This window comes from Schistocerca americana, chromosome 1, assembly GCF_021461395.2.
Source record: "Schistocerca americana isolate TAMUIC-IGC-003095 chromosome 1, iqSchAmer2.1, whole genome shotgun sequence".
NCBI lineage: Eukaryota > Metazoa > Arthropoda > Insecta > Orthoptera > Acrididae > Schistocerca > Schistocerca americana.
The window spans coordinates 168,910,148-168,934,779 of NC_060119.1; the positions used below are offsets into that span (position 1 = coordinate 168,910,148).

Here is a 24,632-nt window from a genome sequence, read left to right on the forward strand (position 1 = left end):
GCTACGGTCGCAGGTTCGAATCCTGCCTCGGGCATGGATGTGTGTGCTGTCCTTAGGTTAGTTAGGTTTAAGTAGTTCTAAGTTCTAGGGGACTGATGACCACAGAATTTAACATCCACAGTGCTCATAGCCATTTGAACCATCTTCGTCGTCAATTGGCTCGCTAACAACACCGACCCTTCTTATCCTGCATCGTTAGTGGTGATGTGAAATGGTGTCTTTATGGTAACATAAGGAAAAGAAATGGGTTTCTGAGCCTAAACAAAGCTGAAACGCTCCGTACAAAGACCTGCTCGCGTCTACAAAAGAATGTGATGCATCTGGAAAAACAGCGACAATGTGGTGTACCACGAATTGCTTCCCCGAGATGTGACCATCACTGCTGGCATTTACCGTCAACAACTGAGACGTCTCTCATTCGCAGTCCAAGAACAACGACCAGTAAGACTGTGGAAAGTGATGATACGTCACAATAATGCCCGCACGCATTCTGATAGACTGAGAAAAGACGCTATACAGTACTTGGGTTGGGAAGTCATCCCGAACCCATCTTATTCATTGCTCGTGCGCCCGCAGATATTCACCTCTTCCCCTCTCTATCGAACAACCTTCAAGGAACTTCCTTCCCCGATGAGAATGTGTTCCGAACATGGCCCAATGGGTTCTTCGCCACAAAAATGGCTCAAATGGCTCTGAGCACTATGGGACTTAACATCTGAGGCCATCAGTCCCTATAACTTAAACATAACTAACCTAAGGACATCAGACACATCCATGCCCTACACAGCATTCGAACCTGCGACTGTAGCAGTCGCGCGGTTCCGGATTGAAGCGCCTAGAACCGCTCGGCCACCACGTCCGGCTCTTCGCCACAAAACCACGTGATTTCTACAATCGCGGAATTGAGAAGTTACCCCAGTGTTAACAGACTGTTGTGAATAGTGACGGAGAATATACACTGCTGGTCATTAAAATTGCTACACCAAGAAGAATTGTAGATAATAAACGGGTATTCATTGGACAAAAATATTATACTAGAACTGACATGTGATTACATTTTCACGCAATTTGGGTACATAGATCCTGAGAAATCAGTACCCAGAACAACCACTTCTAGCCGTAATAACGGCCTTGATACGCCTGAGCATCGAGTCAAACAGAGCTTGGATGGCGTGTACAGGTACAGCTGCCCATGCAGCTTCAACACGGATTGGCCAGTTGCTCGGCCACCATTGACGAGACGTTTTCAATTGGTGACAGATCTGGAGAATGTGCTGGTCAGGGCAGCAGTCGAACATTTTCTGTATCGAGAAAGGCCCCTACAGGACCTACAACATGCGGCCGTGTATTATCCTGCTGAAATGTAGGGTTTCGCAGGGATCGAATGAAGGGTAGAGCCACGGGTCGTAACACATCTGAAATGTAACGTCCACTGTTCAAAGTGCTGTCAATGCGAACAAGAGGTGACCGAGACGTGTAACCAGTGGCACCCCATACCATCACGCCGGGTGATATGCCAGTATGGCGATGACGAATACACGCTTACAATGTACGTTCCCCGCGATGTCGCCAAACACGAATGCGACCATCACGATGCTGTAAACAGAACCTGGATTCATCCGAAAAAATGACGTTTTGCCATTCGAGCACCCAGGTTCGTCGTTGAGTACACCATCGCAGGCGCTCCTGTCTGTGTTGCAACGTCAAGGGTAACCGCAGCCACGGTCTCCGAGCTGATAGTAGCTGCTGCTACAAGCGTCGTCGAACTGTTCATGCAGATGGTTGTTGTCTTGCAAACGCCTCCACCTGTTGACTCAGGGATCGAGACAAGGCTGCACGGTCCGTCACAGACATGCGGATAAGATGCCTGTCATCTCGACTGCCAGTGATACGAGGCCGTTGGGATCCAACACGGCGTCCCGTATTACCCTCCTGAACCCACCGATTCCATATTCTGCTAACAGTCTTTGGATCTCGACCAACGCGAGCAGCAATGTCGCGATACGATAAACCGCAATCGCGATTGGCTACAATCCGACCTTTATCAAAGGCGGAAACGTGATGGTACTCATTTCTCCTCCTTACACGAGGCATCACAACGACGTTTCAACAGGCAACGCCGGTCAACTGCTGTTTGTGTATGAGAAATCTGTTGGAAACTTTCCTCATGTCAGCACGTTGAAGGTGTTGCCACCGGCGCCAACCTTGTGTGAATGATCTGAAAAGCTAATGATTTGCATATCACATCATCTTCTTCCTGTCAGTTAACTTTCGCGTCTGTAGCACGTCATCTTCGTGGTGTAGCAATTTTAATGGCCAGTAGCGTATAATTGATGACTAAAGGCTTTGTTATATGTGTTTTTGAATTTATGGAAAAACGCTACTAACTTATGCACCAACCCAATAGTTCGTATAATTTCAGAACACATGTCATTGTTGATCGCCGAATAGAGGTTCCTATTCAACTAGCGATTCACTAGATAACTTCCCGTTAGGTACTAAGAACTGCGGAGTTTCTGACAGGAAATCGTTTTCGATTAGAACCGAGCCGTTTCACCTGTGACAGGTCGCGGGACGGAGAGGAAGCTGACCTCAGGGAGGGAAGGAGTGGCCGTAATGCGCTCTGGTCCAGTGCCCCTGACAGGACACAAAGAGCGGGCTGCTGGCAGATACGGGGCTGGGCGCCCGCGCAAAGGTCGGCGGGCCGGTCGATGTGCGACTCTGGCGCCGCGCTGCGCTGTGCTGTGCTCAGCGGCCGTGAAGTGGAAACACAGTCCGGACCACTGTGCGCTCGCTCTGCGTCCAGCACGCTGCCGCGCCGTCTCAGGTCCACTGGCGTGGATCCAGAGGAGGGGGGTTGGGTAATCAGGGTCAGGGTGTCGAAGCTGCCGCACCTCCCACTCCCCGTCCCTACACCCCATCCACGCGATAAAAAAGATAGTGAAAGCGTTTATATTTTTAAGTGCATCAATCTCCGAATTTATCAGTAAACATTCGGAGAACAAACATCTCGAAAATTACAAGGTCTATAGAAAATTGCGTGCTACATTATCTGATGAAAAGTCTTTGGGCACTTATTAGTGGAAATTAATATGGGGCGTGACACACTCCGCCTTTATGATGGCTTCATCTAGACTGGGTGCCAAGAGTCTTTCCGCAGCGGGAACACTGTTTCCCGTCAGATCACCGAAGTTAAGCGCTGTCGGGCTCGGCTACTACTTCGATGGGTGACCGCGCGGCCAGCCGAGCGCTGTTGGCCAGTGGGATGCACTCAGCCCTTGTCAGGCCAATTGAGGAGCTAATTGATTGAGAAGTAGCGGTTCCGGTCACCAAAACTGAGAACGGCCAGGAGAGAGGTGAGACGACAATATGCCTCTCCATATCCGCTTATCGATTGAGGATGACACGGCTGTCTGTCGGTGCCGATGGACCTTCCAAGTGCTGTTCGGAGGGAGGTCCATCTACTACATCTACATACATACTCCGCAATCCACCATACGGTGCATGGCGGAGGGTACCTCGTACCACAACTAGCAACTTCAGATGGTTCAAATGGCTCTGAGCACTATGGGACTCAACTGCTGAGGTCATTAGTCCCCTAGAACTTAGAACTAGTTAAACCTAACTAACCTAAGGACATCACAAACATCCATGCCCGAGGCAGGATTCGAACCTGCGACCGTAGCGGTCTTGCGGTTCCAGACTGCAGCGCCTTTAACCGCACGGCCACTTCGGCCGGCCTAGCATCTTCTCTCCCTGTTCCACTCCCAAACAGAACGAGGGAAAAATGGCTGCCTATATGCCTCTGTACGAGCCCTAATCTCTCTTATCTTATCTTTGTGGTCTTTCCGTGAAATGTAAGTTGGCGGCAGTAAAATTGTACTGCAATCAGCCTAAAATGCTGGTTCTCTAAATTTCCTCAGTAGCGATTCACGAAAAGAACGCCTCCTTTCCTCTAGAGACTCCCACCCGAGTTCCTGAAGCATTTCGTTAAGACTCGCGTGATGATCAAACCAACCAGTAACAAATCTAGCAGCCCGCCTCTGAATTGCTTCTATGTCCTCCCTCAATCCGACCTGATAGGGATCCCAAACGCTCGAGCAGTACTCAAGAATAGGTCGTATTAGTGTTTTATAAACGGTCTCCTTTACAGATGAACCACATCTTCCCAAAATTCTACCAATCAACCGAAGACGACTATCCGCCTTCCCCACAACTGCCATTACATGCTTGTCCCACTTCATATCGCTCTGCAATGTTACGCCCAAATATTTAATCGACGTGACTGTGTCAAGCGCTACACTACTAATGGAGTATTCAAACATCGCAGGATTCTTTTTCCTATTCATCTGCATTAATTTACATTTATTTATATTTAGAGATAGCTGCCATTCTTTACACCAATCACAAATCCTGTCCAAGTCATCTTGTATCCTTCTACAGTCACTCCATGACGACACCTTCCCGTACACCACACTATCATCTGCAAACAGCCGCACATTGCTATCCACTCTACCCAAAAGAGGTGGTTCTCTCTCACCGTCTCTCTGATGGGGTCACTTGCACTGAGATGTCCGAATATCTGTGCAGAATTGGCAACCTGTTCTTCCCAATGAGTCGAAACCAGAGATGGTAATGATGTCGGACTCTAGGGTCTGGAGCGAAGGAGACGATCTACCTCATGCCAAAGGTGTCCCATTAGATTCTGGTCGGGACTCTGGATATGTTGCCTCACAATACCGTCCTGTGACACAAAACACAACGCGCTAAAATTTGTTCGTATCCTTCCGAATTTAGCGTTTTCTTGCGCGCAGTGAAGGGACCACATTCTAAGCTGAAAAACACTACCATTAACGAATTCTGTTCTGTACTTCACCTGTTGCCACTATACACGATGACAGATAGCTTTCTTCAGCCATTCGACAAGCCCCAACCCTTCCATTGGATTACCACAGGGTATAGCGTGAGTCATCAATGCATATTACTTGTTGCCAGTTATATACTATCCTATGGGATCGCTGTTTACACCACCTCAAGCGTGGCTTGACTATTGCACCCCATTGGACTATTGTACCCCATCTTTTTAGCCCCCTACACAGAAAAAATAAGCTGGTTGGCCTACTGTAGCACCCTGAAACTGATGAGTGATTCTGTGGTGTCACCGCCAGACACCAAACTTGCTAGGTGGTAGCTTTTAAATCGACCGCGGTCCATTAGTATACGTCGGACCCGCGTGTCGCCACTGTCAGTAATTGCAGACCGAGCGCCACCACACGGCAGGTCTAGAGAGACGTCCTGGCACTCGCCCCAGTTGCACAGCCGACGTTCATAGCAATGGTTCACTGACAAATACGCTCTCATTTGCCGAGACGATAGTTTGCATAGCCTTCAGCTACATTTGCTACGACCTAGCAAGGCGCCGTATTCAATTGATATTTATTATATGAAGCATGTATCATCAAGAGCGATGTTCTACAATTATGGATTAAAGTTAAGTATTCCAGAAGCTACGTACTTTTCTTTATAGCATTCATTACGTATCCTGTTTCAGACCTCACGCCAGCCTGCGTGAGTTTAAGCGCGTGCCTTTCGGCTTCCTCTCATTGTGTCTAGGCTGTCTTGTCTAGACACAACATTTTTGGCGACGAGTCTCAAAAGCGGATTTAGCGTTCGTATTGCCCTAATTTACTTGTGTCATGGCTTCGCCACAATCTCCAGATGTACTGTCCGAATTTTATCGCTTGCAGAATCAGCAGACTCAGGCGTTACTGGATGCCCTTGGACAGCTCGTCCAGGGTCAACGTGCAATGCAAAATGATGCGGCCGCCGCCGCTCCACCGCTACCGCAGCCACAACACGCAGTTGCACCACCTTTTCGTCAATTTGATGCGGCAATGGAAAGCTGGACGGAGTGGTCACACCAATTTGGATTCCATCTCGCCGCCTACAGAATTCAAGGTACTGAGCGGCAGCCTCACTTATTATCGTGTGTCGGCGTGCACACATACCGTGTGATAGCGAAATTGTTTCCCCGACGCGACGTTGCAACTCTGCCCTACGACGAAATTTTGTCTGCATTAGATGCATATTTCAAGGAATCAGTCAATGTAGTTGCAAAAAGGTATACGTTCTTTCGTACAAAACGTACGGCCGGTCAAACTAATTGGGAGTGGGTTGCAACTTTGCAAGGCCTTACTAGGTATTGTGCTTTTGAGTGTGAATGTGGACTCCCTTATTCAGATACTTTGGTGCGTGATGCAAGTGCACAGAACGTTTCTGATGTTCGTATACGGCAGCAAATTTTGAAACTAGTCAATCCCTCCCTTCAACAAGTGATAAACATATTGGATAGGCAAGACACACTTGACTTTGCTCAGGAATCGTTTGAACCTTCGCCGGCTGTGTGTCACGTTAACCGGCCCGCCGGGCAAGCTGCACGGAACAGTAAACAGCCCTCACGCTCGTCCGCGCAGCTGCTGCCCAGCTATCAACCACGTGTCCCACGGCAGCAAGCAAATGCAGTGAAATCATGCCCGTGGTGTGCTACTAGACATTCGCGTGACAATTGCCCGTCACGCCAAGCTATTTGCTTTTTCTGTAATAAAAAAGGACATGTTCAAAGTGTTTGCCAGAAAAAGCTCAGAACGGACACTAGCAACCATTCCAGGCCCTTTGCTTCGCGCCGGAATCGAACCAAGAATACTCAGGCTCGTGAACCTTCGCCCATGGAAATTCATGTAGTTAATTCCACTCCGCCCAGTGCCACTCTCTCTAAAAGTGACTGTGTGCGTCCCACAAAAATTGTGCGTCGACGTCGCCGGAAATCGCGTCAATTAGCAAGTGATTCTGTACCAGTGTCTGTTCACGTTGCACGAGACAGTCGCTCTTGTCGTCAGCAGGACAATAAACGCTTTGTAGATTTGGACTTTGATGGCAACGTGATCCCATTCCAGCTCGATACCGGAGCTGCAGTTTCATTGATCAATAAAGACACGTACAAACAACTGGGCACACCTCCGTTGCGTGCCGCACATGTTAAGTTAACTACACATCCAGGTCAGACTCTTCCTGTGTTAGGACAGTGCAGCCTTCTTGCAACATACAAGGGACAAACAAAACTTGTGTCATTTTACGTCCTTCGTTCTTCTTCTGCTGTCAACTTGTTTGGTTTAGATTTATTTCAATTGTTTAACTTGTCTATAGTAAATCAGGTCCTCTCAGTGAACCAGACTGTGTCTTCAGACAGTGTTTCTCGTCTATGTGAGGAATTTGCAGACATTTTTGCACCAGGCCTAGGTTGCGCTCAGAACTATAAAGCACATTTGCAACTGAAAGTAAATGCGCAACCGAAATTTTTCTGAGCGCGCAATGTTCCTCACGCATTGCGTGATGAGGTCGCAAGAACATTAAACGATTTGGAATCACAAGGTGTGATTGAACGTGTGCAGGCTTCTCTCTGGGCATCACCCTTAGTACTTTTGTCAAAACCTTCCGGAAAATTGAGACTTTGTGTGGACTTCAAGGCAACAGTGAATCCGCAATTAGTGATTGCAACTTATCCTTTACTCCGCCTGGAAGATCTTTTTGACAAACTGTGCCCAGGTAAATATTTTTCGAAGTTGGACCTGGCAGATGCGTACTTGCAAATACCTGTGGACGACGACTCTCAGCGCGTCTTGGTGGTTAACACGTATCTTGGTTTGTATCGGTTCAAAAGACTGCCATTCGGGTGTGCATCCGCCCCTGCATTGTTTCAGCAATATCTACAAACTGTTTGTGCCTCGGTCCCTACTGCAGCAAACTATCTGGACGATATTGTGATCTCCGGAAAGACAGAAGAAGAACATTTAGCAAATCTCAGAACATTATTTCAGGTCTTGCGACAAAATGGTCTTCACTTGCAGAAGGACAAATGTGTGTTTTTTGCTCGTGACTTACCATATTTGGGACATGTAATCAATGCACAAGGCATACATCCGAGTCCAGAGCACCTTCGTGCCATACAGGACTTGCCTTCGCCGCAGAATTTGAAGCAGCTACAGAGTGTGCTGGGAAAAATAAATTACTATAACAGATATATCCAGCATGCCTCTTCCATTTCAGCTCCGCTTCATCGCTTACGCCGTAAAGGTGCTCCGTTTGTCTGGACGACGGAATGCAAACGCGCCTTTCGCCAGTAGAAATCGGCGTTGCTTTCAAATACTTGCCTTACGCCATTCGATCCCTGGAAACCCCTTTTGTTGATGGTAGATGCATCGGATTTCGGGATCGGTGCTGTGCTTGCGCACAAAAATGGATCGCATGATCGCCCTATTGCCTTTGCGTCCAAATTTCTTTCGTCTGCGCAACGATATTATTCACAGATAGGGAAAGAAGCTTTGGCTCTCGTGTTTGGTGTTACTAAGTTCCATGATTTCTTGTATGGTCGTCACTTTACCATCATCACAGACTACAAACCTTTGACATCGCTTTTTCATCCGAACAAGCCTGTACCTCCACGTACAGCGCAGACATTCATTCGCTGGTCTATTTTCCTCTCGCAGTACCGCTACGATATCTTGTATCGGTCCGCTGCTTCGCACGGAAAAGCCGATGCGTTGTCCCGTTTGCCTGTTGCTGAGGATAGAGCATTCGATTCCTCCGAACTTGCTTGCATGTTCATTGATGCGGAAACCGATGACGTGGTCGACTCGTTTCCGATTGATTTTCGTCGTGTAGCTACAGCCACAGCTGCTGACCCTACCCTTGCTACCATTTTGCGTTTTGTTGCTACGCAATGGCCCTTGTCGAAATCGCGGATCGAGGATCCGTTGGTTCGCCGATTTTTTGCTCACAAGGAGAGACTTTTTGTACGACATGGTGTTTTGTTCTTGCGTTCTGATAATGATCAGTCCAGAGTCGTGGTTCCACGTTCGTTACAGTCCTCTGTCTTACAGCTTCTCCACCAAGGACATTGGGGTATAGTGCGCACGAAACAACTTGCTCGTCAGCACTGTACTTGGTTCGGAATCGATGCTGCGATTACGAATATGTGCTCTTCTTGCATGGCGTGTGCCGAACAACAATCCGCACCACCGCGGAAATTCTTTGCATGGCCGAAAGCCACTTCCCCTTGGCAACGCTTACACATCGATTTTGCTGGTCCATTCTGGAATGCTCGATGGTTGGTTGTTGTCGATTCCTTCAGTAATTTTCCTTTTGTTGTCAGGATGTCTTTCACGACGTCTTCTGCCACCATCCAAGCGTTATCCGCTATCTTTTGCATTGAAGGCCTTCCGCAGACTATTGTTTCCGACAATGGCCCACAATTCATGTCCGCAGAATTTCAGTCATTCTGCAAGGCCAATGGTATTCAACATCTGACATCCACGCTGTTTTCGCCTCAGTCAAACGGTGCTGCTGAAAGTTTGGTCCGGACTTTCAAGTCACAGATGTTGAAGTTGAAAGAGTCGCATTCTCGGGAGGACGCGTTATTGCTCTTTTTGTCTTCGTATCGCTCTCAGCCCCGAGATGGTCGCTCGCCGGCTGAGTTGCTCCACGGTCGCCCTCATCGAACCTTGATGTCTTTGCTGCATCCGCTGCATCAGGTTCCTGTGCAGCGGCAGACACCTGCTTTTGTTCCAGGCGACGTTGTATACTATCGCAACTATCGAGGTTCACGGCGTTGGATCGCAGGGCGCATTCTTCGCTGCCTCGGCCGCGCTATGTATTTGGTTTTGGGGGCCTCTGGTGAGGTGCGTCGGCATCTCAATCAGCTGCGCCTCTGTCGTCGCACGGGTTCTGCCGCTCCCCGTCTGCTTTCAGCGACGGTGCCGTCCGGTCAGCGCCCTAGGGACCCATCTACTGGCTCGCCTCAGCCCCAGGTGTTACCGACGCTGCCTTCCATTTTGCCCCATGGCGACGCGCCGCCGCCGCCGCCGCCGCCTGTTCTCCCGCCGGCGACGCCCGCAGTGGACGCGTCGCTGCAGCCGCCGGGCGCCTCCTTGGGTCATGCGCCGCCGATCGCTTCCCGTGGCCAGCTGTCCTCCGACATGGACCTCTTGCCCGCTCCGGACCAGATGTCGTCTTCGCCCGTCGGGTACCCCGACGCGATGGAGGTCGACCCTTCGGCCCCTCCTGTCTCTCTACGGGCGCATACACCGCATGCTGGCGTGCACCCTGGACTAGGTTTTCAGGCGTTTCCTAGCTCCCCTCGGACCGAATGGCCGGGTGCGGGTGGCATAGCCTCGCCTGTTGTTAGGCTCCCCACCTCGTCGCATACGTCAACATGGGGTCCTCCACACGGCGGGCGGAAGCCTTATAACACAACCGTTCGCCGATTTGCGGGGGAGGAATGTGGTGTCACCGCCAGACACCACACTTGCTATGTGGTAGCTTTTAAATCGGCCGCGGTCCATTAGTATACGTCGGACCCGCGTGTCGCCACTGTCAGTAATTGCAGACCGAGCGCCACCACACGGCAGGTCTAGAGAGACGTCCTGGCACTCGCCCTAGTTGTACAGCCGACGTTCATAGCAATGGTTCACTGACAAATACGCTCTCATTTGCCGAGACGATAGTTTGCATAGCCTTCAGCTAAATTTGCTACGACCTAGCAAGGCGCCGTATTCAATTGATATTTATTATATGAAGCATGTATCATTGAGAGCGATGTTCTACAATTATGGATTAAAGTTAAGTATTCCAGAAGCTACGTACTTTTCTTCATAGCATTCATTACGTATCCTGTTTCAGACCTCACGCCAGCCTGCGTGAGTTTAAGCGCGTGCCTTTCGGCTTCCTCTCATTGTGTCTAGGCTGTCTTGTCTAGACACAACAGATTCCTTCCTCTGATTCCATGCGACTTTTTACTGTCCTCCTCAGCAATGCTCCACGGTCCGCGTCCGTAAGTACACAAGATCAGCCTAGCCTTGGCGTGGTCGCTCCTTCGCATCTCTACTTCACAATCACTTCACCGACATTAGACTTGGACAGCTTTACAAAGGTTGAAATATCCTTGACGGTCTTGTTCCTTGGGTGACATCCAATGATTAATCGACGTTCGAAGTCACTCAGCTTTGCAGACGAACCCACTCTGCCGTTACTGCGCCTCTACTGACAGTATGTTATTCGCCGCCTCCTTTTGTACTTTCGGGCCCGCTTCTCGTGTGATATCTCGCTGTCAATTAAGAATCACGTAGCCGTGTCCGGATATTTTTGATCAGACACTGTACCTTTAATACAAGATGCTTTCGAATTCTTACCTGAGGACCTGCGCACTTGTACGAGCTTGCGCCCAGATCGAATGCAGAAAACATGCAAGCCTGGAAAAAGTGACAATTCACATGCTGAGCATACCAGCTGCTAAACACGAATCCGACACAGCTCTCGACTTCACGGGCTGGACATCGCGAGCTGGATCGCTTCGTCGTGTTGCTGGCACCTCTCTCCCATCTGCACCTATCATGGAATAATTAGTAGTCGTCAGCAGCACTTGTTGATGCAGACATCTACATCTACGTGATTACTCTGCTATTCACAATAAAGTGCCTGGCAGAGGGTTCAATGAACCACCTTCAAGCTGTCTCTCTACCGTTCCACTCTCGAACGGCACGCGGGAAAAACGAGCGCTTAAATTTTTCTGTGCGAGCCCTGATTTCTCGTATTTTATCGTGATGATCATTTCTCCCTATGTAGGTGGGTGCCGACAGAAAGTTTTCGCAATCGGAGGAGAAAACTGGTGATTGAAATTTCATGAGAAGATCCCGTCGCAACGAAAAACGCCTTTGTTTTAATGATTGCCACTCCAATTTACGTATCATGTCTGTGGCACTATCTCTCCTATTTCGCGATAATATAAAACTAGCTGCCCTTCTTTGTACTTTTTCGATGTAATCCGTCAGTCCCACCTGACGCGGATCCCACACAGCACAGCAATACTCCAGAATAGGGCGGACAAGCGTAGTGTGAACAGTCTCTTTAGTAGACATGTTGCACCTTCTAAGTGTTTTGCCAATGAATCGCAGTCTATCGTTTGTTCTATCCACAATATTATCTATGTGAACGTTCCAATTTAGGTTATTTGTAATTGTAATCCCTAAGTATTTAGTTGTATTTGTGTGACTTATCGCGTAATCGAAATTTAGCTGATTTCTTTTAGTACTCATGTGAATAACTTCACCCTTTTTCTTATTCAGGGTCAATTGCCACCTTTCGCACCATACAGATATCTTATCTAAATCATTCTGCAAGTCGGTTTGATCATCTGATGACATTACAAGACGGTAAATGACAGCATCATCTGCAAACAATCTAAGACGGCTACTGAGATTGTCTCCTATGTCGTTAATATACATACGCCTATAACACTTCCTTGGGGAACGCCGGATATTACTTCTGTTTTACTCGATGACTTTCCGTCTATTACTACGAACCGTGACCTTTCTGACAGGAAATCGCGAATCCAGTCGCACAACTGAGGCGATATTCCGTAGGCACGCAGTTTGGTTAGAAGACGCTTGTGAGTAGCGGTGTCGAAAGCATTCTGGAAATCTAAAAATATGGAATCAATTTAACATCCCCTGTCGATAACACTTATTACTTCATGAGTATAAAGAGCTAATTGTATTTCACAAGAACGATATTTTCTGAAACCGTGCTATGTGTCAATAAATCGTTTTCTTCGAGGTACTTCATGATTTTCGAATACAGTATATGTTCCAAAACCCTACTGCAAATCAACGTTAGTGATGTAGGCCCGTAATTCAGCGGATTACTCCTACTGCCATTTATGGGTATTGGTGTGACTTGAGCAATTTTCCAGTCTTTAGCTACGTATCTTTCTGTGAGCCAGTGGTTGTATATAATTGCTAAATATTGAGCTATTTTATCAGGATACTCTGAGAGAAACCTGACTGGTACACAATCTGGACCGAAGGGCCTTGCCTTTATTAAGTTACTGTAGTATAGCGCTGCTATTTCAGTGCTGTTTTTGGTGTTGAGTGGAGACAAACAGACCAAACAAGGCAGTGGTTTCGGGATGGCAGTCGGTCGGGTGCCCATAGGGGTTGAAACCTACAGGGAGTAGTCCGGCGGAAAATCATAACATGTACAATGAAGTTATGAACTATAATGTAATACCACTGTTAAAGTAACAAGCAGCAATTGCAAAGTTTCCAGTAGCAGCACAGTCCATTATATGGACAAAAAATTAAAAAAAAGACCGAAAGACGTTAATAAGGCAAGACGGAAATCGGAACACCCTCCAGTAGGCAATAAAAAGTAACAGGAAGGCGGTATTTCCGGAACGCACGTGGAAAGGGCTGAAAGAAACAGCAAACACCGTTCCCCACAGTTTACACTTTCGCACAGCTATAGTCTCCAGACCTGTGCTGACAACCACAGTGATGAGTGAAAAACTGGTAACAGAGACTCCACATTTGGGTTTTATACCGTATAAATTACAGTGTTGTTAAATCTGTGTACGTTTGTTTGCATTATACGAGTAATTCTTAATTTAACTTTGTATCACGTGTAAATTTCAATTTTTCAGAGGAATATTATTCATATTACTTCCATGAATCAGTTTCTTAGTTATGTTGAAGGTCGTACGAACCACTGAAGTCAAAGAAATGTTATTATACTGAAACATTTATTTTGTCGTATTATTAAATTCATAGGTACCTGTGTCACCTTAAAAGTGAAGGCGACAGCAAGCTAAAACAACCTCCCCCTCCCTCATTCCCCCCCCCCCCCCCCCCACACACACACACATACAAACAGCCGAACCTCAATCAATCGTAGCGGCGGGTCAGAAGACCTAAGTTGACAGGGCACTGGGCAACCACACTTCTTCCAAATATACTCACGTCGTTAAAAATTCTTAACGCCCACGAAGGGGAGGGTTATTACTTCTCTCCCACAAGGCGTATCGGCTAAGACAGGTTTCTATTACAAAAAAAGCTTGTGTGTGGCAGCGAAGCACAGATCCTAAACCCCAACGACACAACAGAAATTCAAGCCACAGAAATAAAGTTTCTGAGAGGAATCATAAGTTGAGGGAGACTGGATTATATCTGGAACGAAGTAAACTGAAGGTTATCTCAACACTGGAAACAAAATCGGCGAAAACAGGCAAAAATATCTCAAACATGTCCTCGGAACGTTCAGTAAGCGGTTACCAAAAGAAATTATGTAACACCGGCGGATAGAGGAAACAGGCGTTTTAGAAGTACATTGTAGAGATGGACTGATGGAAGGGAACAGGCCCTTGATGAGGAGATGAAGACAAGTGCGCTTCTTACTACCTGTGTCAGTCGTGATTCTCTGGTCACGAACTCGCGTTACAACCAGTAAATCCACATTTCAGATGTTCTAGATATTTGGCCCATAGTGTATTTTATCGGTAAATGTGGATGGTGGAAAACTACAACAAATAGAACTGAAAGAGACAAGGATAGATCCTATGACTATAACATTTCAGTGTGCATGAGACCGCTGACAGACCAGAGGTGAGAAGAGTAAGCTGCACAGAAAAGTATGGATGAGACAGATCCTTTGATAGAAGGTGGACCCAACTGTCTTTTGAAGTTTGAAGGGAAAATAATTTCTCTGATTTTTTAAGAAGATTGTTCCGAAGTAAGGTCCTTGATACAGAAAAGATTGAGAAGATGGCCATGTTACTTAGTGGTATAGAGAGGAATTTACTTTATTGAGAATAAGTATGTGTGCTGTGCTGTCCAGTTAGTAGTGTAAGGGTTGAAGATAAACAAGAGGGAGTGCAATGATTGAAAAGACGATAGACCAAACACAGGTATGACAGTCTCCACACTTATTTGCACGTAGCAACGATAACTGTTCGCAGGCATGCGTGATACGGTTGTAATAGCGAAAGCAACAAGCATTCATCGCCAGTTCCAGCTGGCGTGATATCTCACACGAAAGTCGTTGGATAATAGGATCACAATTATGAAGTACGGGGAATTTTAGTTCTTCTACGAAATTCTTTTTAAGCTCGACAGGAAACACTTCATATTTCTGTAGTGAATGACGTGAGGTTGACACCATCTTACGCACTGCAGCTGTGTAAAATGTTACTTCTGGGTGAAAGCTATTCTCTGAACTAAGGGTAACAAGTCATTTGTGAGAGACTAAGATTGTGCTTAAGACGTGTTAAATTTGAAATCTGTGTTCTGAGGCAAGTAAATCATCATTTACATGCTGGATGGCTGTGCACAGATTTGTTGTCTTGAACTTAGGTATAACTGCAGGTCGTCAGCGTATACATGATATTTGCAAAGAGAGACAATAGTCGAAACATCATTAACACATATTAAGAAAAGCAAAGTACCGAGTACTGAACCTTGTGGAACATATAATACTACATCCCTCCCGTGTGAAATTGTTCCGGTTATTACACGCTGATGGCGTAATATAAGGCGTAAGTGGAACCACTACACAACACATTAAGAAAAAAATTAACTTGTGAATTTAGCATGTAGGATATCAATGTCAAAATGTCGCAAGCTTTGCTGAAATCCAGAAAGAATATTCGCCTCTTGTCTGTCCAAACATCGTTTCAGTTCGTCAGTAACTTTTGTAAACAGTCGTCATACTATGATTTTCCCCGAAACCTGACTAGTATTCGCCTAATAGGTTATTTGAAGTCAAGTTAATTGGTACGCTGACCATGGACTATGTATTCTAAAGCCTTAGATAATGTTGGTAGAATGCAAATGGGGCTGTAGTCTGAGCGTTCTTTGGCAGTTTCCTTCCTGGGTACTTGTTTTAAGAGTCCCTGTTTCCAGGCTGTTGGGAAGAAGATGGTCAGAGAATGAGTAAAAGCACCCGTTATTTTGGGTAGTATTGGATCAACGAAAAATTTGATTATCAGGTATTGATTTTCTGACCGTATTAAAAGTTACGAGCTGCATAATATTTTTCTTGTGTACCAACTAGTGATTCTTTAAGGAAATCCATGGTTTGCGCCCTTGGTGTTGAGCAACTAAACATGAGGGAGTGACGCAATACTGATATAGAGTCTCAACAGCAGTTTGAGGTTCAGCTGCAGATTTAGGTTTACCTACTCCTACACCTTGCAAGTTTTTCCATAAGGCGGCGGGCCTGTCGAAGTCCTCACTTAAGGAGTTAGCAACGAGAGATTTCAATTTTTCACAGACTGAGTAAATCGTTTGTGTAGTTACTTGCAGGTGAGGTGGGATGCCTTTAATATGTCATGTGTGCTGCGTTTCTGATACTCACGAGCGGTGCAAGTTCTCTCTTAACTCTCATAATTTTTAAAGGAACATATTTGTCGTATTAATTATTGAGTTTCTCAGTTAAATTAGACACTTCGTAATTTATATCAATGTGGTTAGTACTAACGTCGTCGACAAACAACCGATATACCAATTCTGTACGCATATTTTTCTGCACTAATACTATCTTAACTTTAATCGTGTTGCAATCAGAAGGTTTCTCACGAAATGCGTTAAAGTAATAGTAGCATTGCTTGTAGATTAAGTTTTAACATTAAATCTAACTTTTCCTTCCTGTCATTTCTGTTCCACCATCGGTACATACTCTAAACATTCCCCCATTCCCCACTAACCGACAAAAGTTGACGTACGTCATGACCACTGGAGGAAGGACCGGGCAGGGGGGCGGGTGGGGGGGGGGGGGGGGGGGAGAGCGGGGGGAGGACAGGACTCACAGATGCCCAGGTACCACACCAGAGAGGCAGTCCGTTGAGACTTGTCGCTGTCGAGGAAAAGTGTTGCGGCGAAGCGGTGTAATGAAGTGATTTCAGTATAGTGGCCAGCCGGTTGCATCTCTTATTTAAATCCAGACAATATCTCTGGCAGAGGTAGTATCAAACATTTGCAGCAGATGTAGCTATAAGTAATTTTAGTAGTTGACAGCACTTTAACGCTAAATTGATGTGTTCTCTTTCAAGCAATTTTGATGCACTGTTACACTTCACGGAAACTTCCTGCATTACACCGCTATGCGTTTCCAGCACATGGCGATTACCGCGAATGCAACCAGGAAATAAATGCTTGTGACCTGGGAACGGAACACGATCATTATAACGTCAAGATGCATGTGAAGGTTTCGCTCATTCGCCTGAGAAGTTCCCATTTGCATGTTTAATGACATGCAGCCACCAGACAGTTTCAGATGAGATATGCATCGACGTCTCGCATCTCTCATCGTATGAAGTTTCTGAAGTAGAACAATACTGCAGAGTTTCGCGTTTTACGGCTTACAGACTACATACTGGAACAGAGATAATTATTTATGCCACCTCCTTTGGGAAAATCAGCAGATGGCTCTTCCATAACTAAATTTAAGCTTCAATTTCAGTTTAGTGCCTTAATACGGTAGAAAATAAAATATATACGATTTTTTCACGTAATTCTGTCTATTTTACTTTAGGTGCGCCATGTTATTTAAATGATAATATTCGCGCAGTGCTGTAATAGTGTCATCACACACTGTCGCTATACGTCTGGATGACATAGGGAAAAGGAGCCAAAAATAAAGAACTTGAGTTTACCTGTACGTAATATATATAATTCAAGCTAACAGAGAAAGTGAAACATAAATAACTCAGAGCGATGTTTTCCAATGTGTCCATACTGACTTGGCATTTTGAAACAATGGACGAAATGTTTATGTCGTCATCGGTCCTAAAGTAAGTCTGCCTGATGCAGCTGTTCACCCTAGTCTAGCTTGCGCAAGTTTTTTCACATCCACGTAAATACTGCACCCTATCCATGCAGTGGAACCTGCCTGCTATATTCCTGCCTTGATCTTCTTCTACAATTTTTAACTTCCTTTCACACTGCCTTCCAGTACCAATACAGCAGTTCCTTGACGCCCTAAGTTGTGTTCCACCAACCGATTCCTTCTTTTGGCCAATTTGTGCTATTAATAATTTCCTCTCCCATTCGCTACGGTACCTGTTCATTAGTTATTCGATACACCCATCTAATTTTCAGCATCCTTCCACAGCACCACATTTCAAAAGCTCCTATTCTCTTCCTGTCTGAACAGCTCCTTGTCTACGTTCTTCAATTTCCGTACAACGCAACACTGCAGGCAAATACTTTCAGCAAAGACTTCCTAACGCTTCAATTTGTATTAAATGTTAATACATTCCTGTTTTTCATAAACTCTTTTCTTGCTTTGCCAAGTCTGCACTTTATATCTTATTTACTTCTTTCGTCATCAGTTACTTTCCTGACCTAATACCAAAACTCATCTACTACATTCAGTATCTGAGACCTGCTGTGGAGGCGCGTGGTTTGAGGCGTCATGTTACGGATTGCGCGGCCCCTCCCACCGGAGATTGGAGTCCTCCCTCGGGCATGGGTGTGTGTGTTGTTCTTAGCATAAGTTAATTTAGGATAGTTTAAGTAGTATGTCAGTCCAGGGACCGATGACCTCAGCAGTTTGGTCCCTTAGCAATTCACATACATTTGAACATTCAGGATCTGATTTCCTAATCTAATTTTATCGACATAATCGGAATTAATTCGAGTACACTATTACCTCTGTTTTGTTTTCATTTACGTTCATCTTTATTGCCTCTTTTCAGGACACTATCCATTCCGTCCAACTGATCTTCCAACTCCTTTGGTGTCTCTAACATAATTAAAAACTAGAAAGATTTTACTTGTTCTTCCTGAACCTTGCACGCCTTTCCAAATATTTCTTTGGTTTATTTTACTGTTTCCTCAATTTACAGAATGAGTAACATGAGGGATCGGCTACAACCAAGTCCTATTCCTTTCTTGTCTACTTCCTTCCTTGCAATTCCGGTACTTCGAACTGCAGCTTGGTTTTTGTGCAAGCTGTAGATAAAATTTCCCGCCCTGTATTCCATCCCTTGATAAAGATGTCGCCCGATTATTTACATTTATCAATGCTACGTTTTGGAGGCTGATAGTGAAGGAAAATATCTCAGACTGGATGTTAAATGTTCTGAGAGCAGCCAAGCCGAACTTTCCTGTTTGGTGAAAGAGCAGAGGCACACAACTGTAATTTGTACCACACTATTACAGAAATTTCTGAATGATGCCAAACACCGATAGTAATGTCTCAGTTCCAGTATGTGCCATACAAGCAAGGAAATCTTTCCAGGAACGTTTGCTGAAATTGGAGTCGGTCCAAATTTTACACTGAGGTGACTAACGTCATGGGATATGTCCTAATATCCTGTTGGACCAACTTTTGCCTGGCGTATTGCAGCAACTCAACGCCACATGGATTCAACAAGTGAAGTGCCCTGAAGAAATATTGAAACATGCTGCCTCGACAGCCATCCATAACTGCTAAAGAGTTGCCGGTGTAGGATTTTGTGCACGAACTGACCTCTAAATTACATTCCGCAAGTGTTCGACGGGATTCATGTTGGGCGACCTGGGTGGCCAGATCACTCACCTGAACTGTCCAGACACTTCTTCAAACCACTTGCAAACAGTTGTGTCCCAGTGACATGGCGCATTGTCACCCTTAAAAATCCCGTCACTGTTTGGGAACATGAAGTCCGTGAATGGCTGCAAATGGTCTCCAAGTAGCTGAACATTACCATTTTCAGTGAATGATCATTTTAGTTCGACCAGAGGACCCAGTCCATTCCATGTAAACACAACCCACACCAGCATGGAGCCACCACCAGCTTGCACAGTGCCCCATCGACTACTTGGATACATGGTTTCATGGGGTCCGCATCACACTCGAATCCTACCAACTGAAATCTGGACTCATCTGACCAGACCACATTTTCTCAGACGTCTAGGGTCCAACTGATACGATCACAAGCACTGTAGCCTTACTCTGTATTGTTCGCTTGCTGCCGCGTGGGATTAGCCGAGCGGTCTAGGGCGCTACAGTCATGGACTGTGCGGCTGGTCCCAGTGGAGGTTCGAGTCCTCCCTCGGGCATGGGTGTGTGTGTTTGTCCTTAGGATACTTTAGGTTAAGTAGTGTGTAAGCTTAGGGACTGATGACGTTAGCAGTTAAGTCCCATAAGATTTCACACACATTTGAACATTTTTTTGTTCGCTTGCTCTGCCAATCGGTTCAGTAGGTGAGTGCACCTAACGGTAGGGTTACCACAGCCGAGTTCCCGTGCAATCCTGCAATCCGTTCGGTAGCGAATCAGAATGGCTGCCGAGGTGGGGCCCCGTGCCATGTTGCCTCCTCTCCTCACGACATCCAATCGGAGACAAGTGACCACAGCTATGGGCATCCTCATCTGACAACTGCGCACCCAGCATGGCGCATCGCCGGCTGGTGTGGCCGTGCGGTTCTAGGCGCGTCAGTTTGGAACCGCGTGACTGCTACGGTCGCAGGTGCGAATCCTGCCTCGGGCATGGATGTGTGTGATGTCCTTAGTTTATTTAGGTTTAAGTAGTTCTAAGTTATAGGGGACTGATGACCTCAGAAGTTAAGTCCCATAGTGCTCAGAGCCATTTGAACTACGGCGCTTTGCAATGCGCACAGCATCCCACACCGGTAGCAGCCAACTGACACACTACCAGACAAGCTACTACCAGAGAAGTTACTCCCATTATCGTTTTCGAAAAGTGTGTTAAGATATCAATGGAAATGGTGGAAAAAAATGAGAATGTTAGCACGTTCACATCCCAGTGACACTGAAATGGCTCTACATATTACCATTGTGCATCTGTTGTTTATTTATACCTTATCTGACAAGACCTGCAGTACGACACTTTATTATTGACCAGTTTCTACTATTACGTCTGGCCTTCCTTAGAATAACAACCTCTGGTGGAAATTGTAGCCATTAGGTCACAACTTCGTCAATGAAGTTTGAGATGCATGGCTGTCTCATAGCAGCTGAATTGCCAATTTTGATCAAACCCATGCCCCAAGATGTTAGGAATTCTCAAAACCTAGAACAAAAAAAAAAACCATTGCATCTGATTACTGATAAGAACTGTACAACTGATGTAGTCGTTTCAGGACTTGCTAAACAAATGTACCTTCAAGTGCAAATGGATGCCTGCAACTCTTTGATGGCATCTCACATACGACTGCAGGTCATCAAGCAAATTACGGGCGTCCCCCCCCCCCCCCCCTCCTGCAGTCACTGTCTCACCACAAAGCTGCTCATGTGCATTTCGAAGGGTCTCGTCACATCCTTCAGATTACGTTGACAAATCGCATGGCATTTCCCCAAGCCACCTTGCCCGCCTTCGTCGCACTTGCCTCCTTCTTAAGAGCCGGCCGGAGTGGCCGAGCCGTTCTAGGCGCTAAAGTCTGGAACCGCGCGACCGCTACGGTCGCAGGTTCGAATCCTGCCTCGGGCATGGATGTGTGTGATGTCCTTAGGTTAGTTAGGTTTAAGTAGTTCTAAGTTCTAGGGGACTGATGACCACAGCAGTTAAGTCCCATAATGTTCAGAGCCATTTTCCTTCTTAAGAGTACTGTGTGCACCACGTCCACTTCCACGATTTTCGAGTGAAATGCATGCATAACAACACTTATGAAGACACTTTCCACTCAGATGCATCCTAGTGGTTCTTCAAAAAAACCTAATCACTAAATCCAAAACTAAAACTCGTGCAATATTTCTAAAATAACAAATTATATCGGCAATTGAAGCGCACCAAACCGAATGAATCGCCTTACAGACACCTCACCACCTCTCGGTACAATGGACAATCGTTAATCGGCCTGAGTAGCGTGCAAAACAGCAACTCTGGCTACCGAACCGAAAACGAAGCCACTGCCGAGACTAACCTACGCAAGCGACCGATACGAACAATATAGAACAGGACTTCAAGAGAGGCGCTGCAGGTGATGTGCTGTTGGCAAAGGCTCTCGCGTCAGTCGTCTCCTGCCATAGCTGAGTAGCCCCAGATTTTCCCCCATTATCGTAACGGATACATTCGTCGTACGTCCCACAGTGATTTCTGCGGTTATTTCACGCAGTAGTAGCACTGACAACGCTGCGCAAACTCCGTTGCTCTCGGTCTTTAAGTGAAGGCCGTCGGCCACTGCGTTTTTGTGGTGAGAAGTAATGCCTTAAATTTCATATTCTCGTTACACTCTTGACACTGTGGATCCCGAAATACTTAATTCTCTAACGCAGAATGCCCCATGCGTCTAGCTCCAACTACCACTCCACGTTCAAAGTCTGTCAACCCCCGTCGTGTGGCCACAACCACTTCGGAAAGCTTTACACGCGAGTCACCTGAGAGCAAATGAGAGCTCCTTTTACATCTTGTGTAAGCGATACTGCTGTCGTGTGGCTATGTGCGTATCGCTAACCCATGGCCTTTGTCCCTCAGGGTAATTTGCTACTGAAAGAAAACGATGAGCCAATAGTACTATTTTGTGTGCATCGTTTAGCGTTTAATAACAGAGTGAGTCGACGTATTGCTTCACATGTATAGCGCGAATACAGTTAGCACAAAAATGTGCTGTATTCTAACTCCTGACTACCGCCACATTCAACGTGACAATTTCGAAGAGGAACTCAACTTATAAATGGTAGTGCACACACTGTAGTTCTTTTCCATCAAATTTTTGGAGCTTTAAATAAAATTACTATTGGAGTCTACATCTACATCTACTTGATTACTCTGCTATTCACAATCAAGTGCCTGTCAGAACGTTCAATGAACCACCTTCAAGCTGTCTCTCTACCGTTCAATTCTGGAACAGCGTGAGGAAAAAACAAGCACTTAAATTTTTCTGTGCGAGCTCTGATTTCTCTCATTTTATCGTGATGATCATTCCTCCCTACATAGGTGGGTGCCAACAGAATGTTTAGACGATCGGATGAAAAAACTGGTGATTGAACTTTCATGAGAAGATCCCGTCGCAACGAAAACGCCTTTGTTTTAATGATTGCCATTCCAATTCATGTATCATGTCTGTGGCACTATCTCCTCTATTTCGCGATACTACAAAACGAGTCGCCCTTTTTTGTACCTCTTCGATGTCATCCGTCAGTCCCACCTAATGTGGATCCCACATCGCACAGCAATACTCGAAAATAGGGCGGACAAGCGCGGTGTAAGCAGTCTCTTTGGTATACCTGTTGCACCCTCTAAGCGTTCTGCTAATGAAACGCAGTCTTTGGTTTGCTCTACCCACAACATTATCTATGTGATCGTTCCAATTTAGGTTATTTGTAATCGTAATCCCTAAGTATTTAGTTGAATGTACAGCCTTATCGCGTAATCGAAATTTAGTGGATTTCTTTTAGTACTCATGTGAATAACTTCACACTTTCTTTATTCAGCGTCAACTGCCACTTTCCGCACCATAGGGATATCTTATCTAAATCATTTTGCAATTCGTTTTGGTCATCTGATGACTTTACAAGACGGTAAATGGTACCATCATCTGCAAACAATCTAAGACGGCTATTAATATTGTCTGTGTGGTGTCACCGCCAGACACCACACTTGCTAGGTGGTAGCTTTAAATCGGCCGCGGTCCATTAGTACATTCGGACCCGCGTGTCGCCACTGTGTGGTCGCAGACCGAGCGCCACCACAAGGCAGGTCTCGAGATACGGACTAGCACTCGCCCCAGTTGTACAGACGACGTAGCTAGCGATGCACACGGACGAAGCCTCGCTCATTTGCAGAGCAGATAGTTAGAATAGCCTTCAGCTAAGTCAATGGCTACGACCTAGCAAGGCGCCCTTAGTAACATTGCATGTATCTAAAGAGTCTCACTTGTATCGCCACAATCTCCAGATGTACCAAAAGGATGGATTAAAGTTAAGTATTCCAGAAGCTACGTACTTTTCTTTATAGCATTCATTACGTATCCTGTTTCAGACCTCACGCCCATCTGCGTGAGCGTAGCGCGTGCCTTTCGGCTTCCTCTCATTGTGTCTAGGCTGTCTTGTCTAGACACAACATTTTTGGCGACGAGTCAACGGAAAGGGTCTTGTTCTTTCTAATTGCTTACATTTACTTGTGTCATGGCTTCGCCAGATGTACTGTCCGAATTTTATCGCTTGCGGAATCAGCAGACGCAGGCGTTATTGGATGCCCTTGGACAGCTCGTCCAGGGTCAACGTGCACTGCAAAACGATGCGGCCGCTGCCGCTTCACCGCTACCGCAGCCATAACATGCTGTTGCACCCACGTTCTGGCACTTTGACCCAGCTAAGGAAACATGGACGGAGTGGTCACGCCAGTTTGGATTTCATCTCGCCGCCTACAGAATTCAAGGTAACGAGCGGCAGCCTCATTTATTGTCGTGTGTAGGGGTGCAAACGTACGGTGTGATAGTGAAATTATTTCCCCGACGCGACGTAGCAACTCTGTCCTACGAAGAAATTTTGTCTGCTTTAGATGTCTATTTCAAAGAAACAGTCAATGTAGTTGCAAAAAGGTATACTTTCTTTCGTACGAAACGTACGGCCGGTCAGACTAATAGGGAGTGGGTTGCAACATTGCAAGGCCTTACAAGGGATTGTGCTTTTGAGTGTGAATGTGGACTCCCTTATTCAGATACTATGGTACGTGATGCAATGGCACAGAACGTTTCTGATGTTCGCATACGGGAACAGATTTTGAAACTCGTCAATCCCTCCCTTCAACAAGTGATAGACATATCGGATAGACAAGACACGCTTGGCTTTGCTCAGGAATC

The 24,632-nt window shown here is 46.1% G+C and overlaps 1 protein-coding gene and 1 pseudogene across 1 annotated transcript in view; one reads left to right on the forward strand and one right to left on the reverse strand.

Moving 5' to 3' along the window:
- The window catches only part of LOC124622619 (calcium-activated potassium channel slowpoke-like), a 490,591-nt gene that overhangs the window by 350,567 nt on the left and 115,392 nt on the right, over nucleotides 1-24,632 (reverse strand). The gene's annotated exons all lie outside the window — the stretch shown is intronic.
- LOC124556159 lies at nucleotides 3,142-3,259 on the forward strand (annotated as a pseudogene).